The sequence below is a fragment of the Marmota monax genome, unplaced genomic scaffold, assembly GCF_021218885.2.
Source record: "Marmota monax isolate L192 unplaced genomic scaffold, Marmota_monax_Labrador192_F-V1.1 WCK01_AAM20220418_F8-fsc00013, whole genome shotgun sequence".
NCBI lineage: Eukaryota > Metazoa > Chordata > Mammalia > Rodentia > Sciuridae > Marmota > Marmota monax.
In genome coordinates this window covers 25,500,564-25,509,114 of record NW_026692202.1, presented here as the reverse complement: position 1 = coordinate 25,509,114, position 8,551 = coordinate 25,500,564, and the positions used below count along the sequence as shown (strand labels likewise).

The 8,551-nt window shown below is 34.1% G+C and overlaps 1 pseudogene; it reads right to left on the bottom strand.

The window, feature by feature from the left end:
• Nucleotides 1–946: 946 nt before the first annotated feature.
• LOC124083022 (mitochondrial nicotinamide adenine dinucleotide transporter SLC25A51-like) lies at nucleotides 947–1,830 on the bottom strand (annotated as a pseudogene).
• Between the last annotated feature and the right edge of the window lie 6,721 nt (nucleotides 1,831–8,551).

Sequence of the window (8,551 nt, the reverse complement as noted above, 5' to 3'; positions counted from 1 at the left end):
TTTTCTACCATTGCGTAGGGTCTCCTTTTACACTTTTGATTCTTTCCTTTGCTGTAAACTTTTTATTTTATACCATTCCATTTATTGGTTCTTGATTTTACTTCTTAAGCTTTAGGAATCTCATTGAGGAAGTCAGTTCCTAAGCTGACATAATGAAGAATTGGGCCTACATTTTCTTCTAGTAGATATGGGTGTCTAGTCTAATGCCTATGGCTCTGATCCACTTTGAGTTGAGTTTTGTAAAGGGTGAGAGAGAAGGATTAAATTTCATTCTACTACATATGGATTTCCAGTTTTCCCAGCTCCATTTGTTGAAGAGGTATCTGTTCTCCTATGTATGTTTATGGCACCTTATCTAGAATGAGATAACTGTATTTATGTGGGTTTGTCTCTGTTTCTTCTATTCTGTTCCATTGGTCTTCATGTCTGTTTTGGTGTCAATATCATGCTATTTTTGTTACTATAGCTCTGTAGTATAATTTATGGTTAGGTATTATGATGCCTACACCTATACTTTTCTTACTTAAGGATTGCTTGGGCCTCTTATATTTCCAAATGAATTTCATGATTGCTTTGTATATTTCTATGAAAAACATCAGTGGAATTTTAATTGGAATTTCATTAGATCTGCATAGCACTTTTGGTAGGATGACCATTTTGATAATATTAATTCTGCCTATCTAAGAACATGAGAGATCTTTCCATCTTCTAAGGTCTTCTTCAATTTCTTTCTTTCATGTTCTGTAGTTTTCATTGTAGAGGTCTTTTACCTCTTTTGTTAGATTGATTCCCAGGTTTTTTTGTTTTGTTTTTATTTTATTGAGGCTATTGTGAATGGGAGAGTTTTACTAATTTCTATTTTGGCTGATAAATCATTGGTGTATAGAAATGCAATTGATTTTGGGGTGTTAATTTTATATCCTGCAACTTTGCTGAATTTACTTTTTTATATATCTTTTAACATGAACTCATAAGAAACATTGCTTATGCCTCAAGAGATGAGGAACCAAAGGCAATTCAGATGAGCACCTCTGAAAAGATTTGTCAGTTTCCTGTTCTGTTCTAGCTAGACTGTTTTGAAAACCTTGGGAAACACTGAATTTCCCTGTCAATCTGAGATTCTATGTGAATTTTTGCAATATTAGTTGGAAAGAAACAAGAATTCCAACTTGGCCCCCAATAGACTTCCAGAGATAAAATCACTGACTAAATGACCACTGTGGGTCTCTGCAGTAGGCAGGGGCTCCTTAATGAGACCCCATAAGGGTTAAAGAAAAGTGCACTGCTAAATCCACTATAGAAAAAAAAATGAGTACCAAGCCCTGAGAATGCTTTCCAATTCCATGGTATTTTAGTCTCCTGAAAGCCTACTGAGCATTTGTAAAATTGTCATGATGCTTGTGGTCTTGAAGCAATGTCTGCACTCTCTTCAATGGAGTGAAATGGCTGTATAGTCCCTGTAAGATCTTCTGCTATACCTGGAGTTGCAAACTATGGGACCTAACATACTTTCAGAGGAGGCAAGACAAATCCTTCTACAACCCAAATATAAGTGCCAGGGTGATTGTTTTCTACATCTATAGGGGGAGGATCCTGTCATACAAGTTTTGAAATGCATGCCTCCTCAACTAAAGTTGAGGGTTTTGATCCCATACAACTGCTGCCAACAAAATATCTTCTGAATGGGAAATGTGATGGTTATGTTGTGGAAAGCCACACAGCAAGCACAGAAATCATGCTTTATCACCAATATTTTCAATGTGAGGTGATCTATCTTGTTTTGAAGATGTCAGGATCGGTGCCCTCTTCATGAACTTCTAAATCCATCATGTTGCTTAAGATCTTTCTACCTTGTGAAGGATTTTTTTTAACCTGTGACACCAATTGAGCCTGGTAATGTGGGGATAACAGCTTTTTGGCAAATTTCCCAATTTCTTCCATTGTTACTAGTTTGTTAGGTTCTCTCTTCTGAGTCCATTTTGATAACTAAATTTCTCTGGCTTCTTAATGCCCAGCCCCATGCCCTGAGCCACATGCCAGCAGGACTGTGGCAAGCGAGATGCTGAAATTTTCATTTGGATGTCCAGTACATACCACCTAAGTGAAATGCATTTTTCAAGAAAGACTAGTTGAAGAACAAAGGTGCATTGAGAAGAGACTTGACTTTTTATTTCAAGTAGGAAAAAAAACGAAGCCCAATTGTATCATCGTTCAAAAGCATTTGATTCTCAGTTGCCATGCATTTGATGGATTGAAAAACTTAACACATAAATCGGTAACATTGGAGACCTGAGTTCAACATTACTGAGAAAGGAAATAGAAAGTTGTCAGAAGTCAAGCCACAGAAACCAGAGCTATTGGTATTAAAGATTCTAGCTTTCTGCAGCTCTGAAATGAGAAAATTCAACTCTGGATCAATGTTCACTTACATTTTTGGGTAAAGAAAAAAAAAACACCAATGTTCTATCTACCTCCTCCTACCTGTAGATTTTCTAGTTTATTTTAGTTACAAATATTCCACTTGCTTGTTTAGAAATTCTGCCCTTTTGACTTCCTGGAAATTTCACATTAATTTCTGAAGTGGCCTGAGGGCATCTGTCTCATAATCTCCTTGGCATTTTGTCTCAGTTTGATCAAGTATCAAGTTTCATTTACCTCTTAGTGTACTATTTTTGTTTTCATCTGTAAACCTTCCCATTCAATCCAAAAGAAGTGGATGAGAAGCAATGATTAAAGACAACCCACAAGTCTGATCTCAAAAGAGGAATACAGAAAGGTCATTCTGAATCTATGAGATTTTGGCATGAGGTACTATACAGGAGTTTTAAGTATCTGACTAGAATCCTTTTCTACAATTGTCAATATGGGGATAAACTTGATAGAAAATTGTCCAGCTTTCAAAATATATGGAGGAAATTTTGCCTTGTTTTCAACTGGATAGCTCTTCTGAAAAAAATCTCTTACTGACTGTTCCTCTCAATCTTATTCTATGTATTCTCATGTAAATAAAAAGATGTTGCTGAGAATTGTGCTCTTGGGTCCTTGGGATGAAGGCTGCTCTAAATCTGTGGGATTATTCCAATCCCCATCTGGAAGAGTCTGACATAGCCTGTGGCAACTAACATGGGTTATATTTCCATAACTTTTTGAGGTCCTCACAAATGCAAACCCTCATTCTATGCTACATCTAAGAAGGACATGAAACAAGTATATTATGAATCCTTTTTGCATTTTTCTAGAATACTAACATATAAATACATTTTATTCACTTATTAAAGATTTGATAAAAACAAATCTTTAAATATGTGAATAAAATTCTTGAATACCTTGCAAAACTTACCAATATGTAAGTCCTAAGTCAGTAAAGTGATGTGAAATATATTTTTATTGCTCTCTAAATTTTCTTAGCACTGTAATATTATGTCCATTTTAACTTTGATAAAGACACTGGACTGAGAATTTTGTTCCATTTGTGAACTCTGATGTCACAACATTTCAAAGGTAATCTGTTCCTGTATTTTTTTCATTGAGTTTTCTCCAGGTTGGTCATTTTCTATTTCATGTGACTTTCATCAAACACTGTACATATGATAATCAAGTACAGATGATAATCAATTGATGCCTCCACTAATTTCTTTTCCAATTTCTCCTCTTTCTCAGATGCAATGAAATATGAAGCCCATTAGTCTATATCAAGTGAGCCTTGCAAATTCCAGGAATTAGTAGTGATACAATCAATGACCCAATAACTTTATAATCCAAAGAATAAATAAATGGATATTCTTTGCCCTGATTGTGTTCTTGATCACATTTTCAGTGACTAAATATTGTTCCTTAGGATATGACAACATGGAGAGCAAATGAAAATATTTTAATCTCTGAAGTATCCATGAAAACAAGTTTTCCATACTCAAACTCTCAGGTCCCTTTAAGATCCAGGATAACAAATTAATGTTCAGCAAGTTTCACTTAACATCACCAGCTGCTGAGTTCAATAATAAGACTGTGCTCTTCAGCACTAGTCCAATTTCCAGGACATTACTGCAGTAGGGCTGAGAGTGCATCTGTTAGTTGGCAAGATACAATTCCTCTCTGTAAGAAACCAATGTAATGGGTAACAGAATGTTATAGCCTCCCAATATTAACTTGATAAAAGCACAATACTGGCAGGTAATATGTATGTCAGAGCTTTATCCAAGTTTTCACCTAGGAAATCTAAACCTATTAGATCACTCTGCATGTATTCTTTTCAGGCTTTCTCTGCAAAGTAGATTAAAAAAGAAATATAGTTTTTTAAATGATTTATCCTCATAACTTCACAATATTAAGTGTAAACCCTATGATTAATATGTTTTACATATTTTAGGCATGAATATTATTAAACTTTCAAACTCAGTCTAGTATAGTATCTTCATCTCTATATGTGAACATGTAAAGTTATTCCCTTTTGAAACTCAATATGAACTTCACCAATACTGCTGAAACTATAACATCACATATTTATTAGAGTAAACAATGTAACAGGCCTAAGCTATTTAGCATGAAATAGCAATTTCTACCACTATAACAAAGAAAATAATTGACAATTCTATTTAAAATTGTTTCCTTTGCAAAGAAGAAGCTTTATAGTTTGAATCCATGTGTTTATTGTTTCTTGGTTTTACTTATTGCGCTTTAGGAGTCTTGTCAAGGAAGTCAGATCCTAGGTCAACATGATAAAAATCTGGGCCTACTTTTTCTTCTATTAGGTGAAGCATCTCTGTTCTAGTGCCTAAGTCTTTGATTTACTTTGAGTAGAGTTTCATGTAGGATGAGAGATAGGAGTTTAATTTCATTTTGTTACATGTGGATTTCCAATTTTCCAGTACTATTTGTTGAATAAGCTATCTTTTCTCCAGTGAATGTTTTTGGCACCTTTGTCTAGTATGAGATAACTGTGCTTGTATGGGTTTGTCTATTAAAGAAGAATGAAATTGTGGCATTTGCCAGTAAATGGATGGAGCTTGAGAATATCATGTTAAGCAACATAAGCCAATCCCAAAAAACCAAAGGCCAAATGTTTTCTCTGATATGTGGATGCTAATCCACAATAAGGAGGCAGGGCTTAGGGAAGAATAGAGTTACTTTAGATGAGTAGAGGGGAGTGAAGTGAGGGAAAGGGTGTGGGGGTGGAAAGTACAGTGTAATGAATCAGACATTATTACCCTATGTACATATATGACTACACAACCAGTGTGATTCTACAACATGTACAACCAGAAGAATGGGAAGTTATACTCTTTTATGTGAATTCTGTCATGTATAATTAATTAGAACAAATAAAAGGTGTTTATGGGGAAAAATACATACATCAGATAGGAGATAGGCTGAAACTCCTCTTGATCATAGCTATTGGCTAGGTACCCTATGCCTTGATTTATAATACCTGTAAGGAAAAAAATCTTTTTTCCCATTAAGCAGTTACCCCAGAAGCTATCAAACTCAGTTTGACTTAAATCACTCAATGGCTCATAAAACTCATAACTCTTTCTAAAAGATAGATCTGAATGGAAGGCTCAATTACAAGTAACAACAGTAAGTAAAAAATATTTTGGGAAATGGTTGCCTGTGGTGTGATTTTTTTCCCTCAATGATAAAATCATAAATATCCATTGAAAACTAGACAATCTAGAGGTGTCACAGCCTGAGCATCAAGATGACAAACATGACAACAAACAAGGAAACTGAAAAAGAAAAACTCCCACATACACAGTAATTATTGGCTAGGTGATGAACCTATAAGCTTATGTAAAAATGAATATAAAACAACAAAAACTCTCATCATTTTACATATCCCAAAGACTACTAGAAGAAAATGTGCCAATCTGAAAATTATATATCAAAAATTTAATTACATTGGAGAATTCAGGTAAATAAGTTATCAAGGGAATTGGTTAGCATTTTTATTGCTTCATAGAAGACAAATTCTTTATGTTTTGCAGATTCCAGAAATCTACTCAGCTAAGGGAGGATCTACAAATATAAAATATGCCCAATTTCATAAAATAAAATATCCACCAAGATAAGATCCTTTGCAATAGACATGTTTAGCAACTGCCCAAGATGGGTAAGTGAAGCAATACAAAATCAGCTTAAACAGTTCTTAAAGATTCTAAGTATAATTTCTGCCTGACATCAAAACATGAACTCCTTTATCTTCTCAAATTTAAAAATAGTCAACCTGTGAATTTTACTTTGAAAATTCAATATTACAATTTTAATTTGATCACGATATACATAAATACATAGAAAGTAGAAAACACATGTACAATAAATCTGAAATCATTCGTTTACCTATTTCTTTCATATATAAGGAACGTTGGCCAACTATAAACACAATGGTAATAGTTTCAGAAACAAGTGTTCACCTACCCATGCTTTACTGGACAGAATGAGCCTGCTAAGTAGAAAGAAGGCAGAAAACAGACTCTGACACTCACCACTGCCTTGCTACTGCCTGTCCCCCAATTCAGATAAGCACATTCTTCATCAACCCGAGAAACAAACCAGCCTTCTCTATTAATGTTCCACCAAATTTCTAAATCAGCCAAATTATGAATACTTATCCATCATCATATTCTCATTTAATAAGTCTATAAAAAACTTATCAATTATAGTGAGCATCAAATAATAAATGGTGAAAGAGAAGTTTCCACATCATGACAAAGAGCTTCATTGGATAATTGCATTTGGGTAAAGCATATAGCTAGAGATCTGAAAAACTATAGCTGCCAACTAATAGAAAGTAGCTCACACAGACTGTTGGTGGGAAAAAGTTAAAACAAAAATAGAGACCTCAAAACTCAAATGAAGACAATATTATCCAACTAGACCTTAAAACAATAAATAAACTTTGAAAACTAAAATTATGATAAAACCAGAAGAAAGTCTGAGAAAACAGCTTGGAGTCTTTAGAAGGGATACATGGCTTACAAGATAAAATAACAGAAAACAATAAATATTAAACAGATTGAGATTTAAAGATAACAATGAAATTAAAATAGGAGATTCTCAAGCAAGAAAACAATATGCAGAAAATAAAAAGGAGAGGCATCAAAATCCAGAATTTATACAGTTTAAACACAGTAATTACTGACAATAACATATTTGGTAAGCTGTTTCAGAATGTGGAGGAAAAGGGAAATATTAAAATATTGAATCAATAAAGAAGGAAAAATGTATCTATCATGAGAAATCTCAATGTTCATAAGGAAAATAAAGGAGTAGAAAGATGCAGGAAATAAGAAACAAAGCAGAAACCAGAAGTGCAATGAAAAACAATCTCCCAAACTAAGAAAAACCAGTGTATGAATATGCCTTAACTATTACATATACGTATAAGTGACTAACGGGATCCCATTCTATGAAATGGATAAATGAAACAAGAAGTGACACCTGTTGTTGTTTGAGCTTGTGAGTGATTAGGGAAGACACACAGTCACTTGACTAAATGTGTAACCACAACCATGACAAAAGAGTATGTGATATTATGAAAAAAATTCTCTGGGGAATTTGACCTAGTTGGGAGGTCAGAGGTGTCCCCCAAAAGGTTGTTTCATATTAGGTTTGGAGACGGTAGGGGATTAATCATGGAATCCAAAATTTAAAGCAGAGACAACAGCATATGCAAAATCCTTAAGCAAAAGTGAGCACAGCACAGTTAAAGAACAGTATATTGAGGAATAAGGTTGAAGAACAGAACGCCAGCAAGACGGGAACAAGAGGACTGGATCCAAGAGGAACATGCATGAGATGATAATGTAGAGGTAGGTAGGTAGGAAGGAGACAAATAATCCTGGGCACTGTTGATCAGAGACATAACCATATAGAGAGAGATACAGATACAGATACAGATACAGATACACACACACACACACACACATACACACACACAATGATCTACAGTAAGAAATGCTTTCTATCTCATAGCCCTCATACTCATATGTATGTGTATAGAAATAAATTTGGTAGATCATGAGAGTGTTAATAAAAAGAAACTCCAAAACTCAATAGCAAAAAAAAAAAACACATAATAATAACCCAAATAAAAAATTGTAATTTTCAAAATAAAACATACAAATAACTAACAAGTATATGAAAAATGCTCAACATCATTAAAAATGTTCATCATCTGAGAAGTGCAAATCAAAACCAAAATGAGATATCACCTCGCCTCATTTAAATGGCCATTTATCAAAGAAGACTAAAGATAACAAGTATTGGGGGAAATGTGGAACACTTGCATGTACTGGTGAAAATGTAAATTAGTACAGCTATTATGGAAAACTATATAGAGGTTCTCCAAATAATTAAATATAAAGGCAACACATGATTCAGCAATCCCACCCCTGAGTATATATCCAAAGGAAATGAAATCAGTATGTCAAAGAGACAGCTGCATTCCCATGTTTACTGTAGCACCATGTACAATAGCCAACTAATGAAAACAACTTGAATGTCAAACAACTATGAATGGTTAAATAGAATGTGGTACAGACACACAATGAAATAC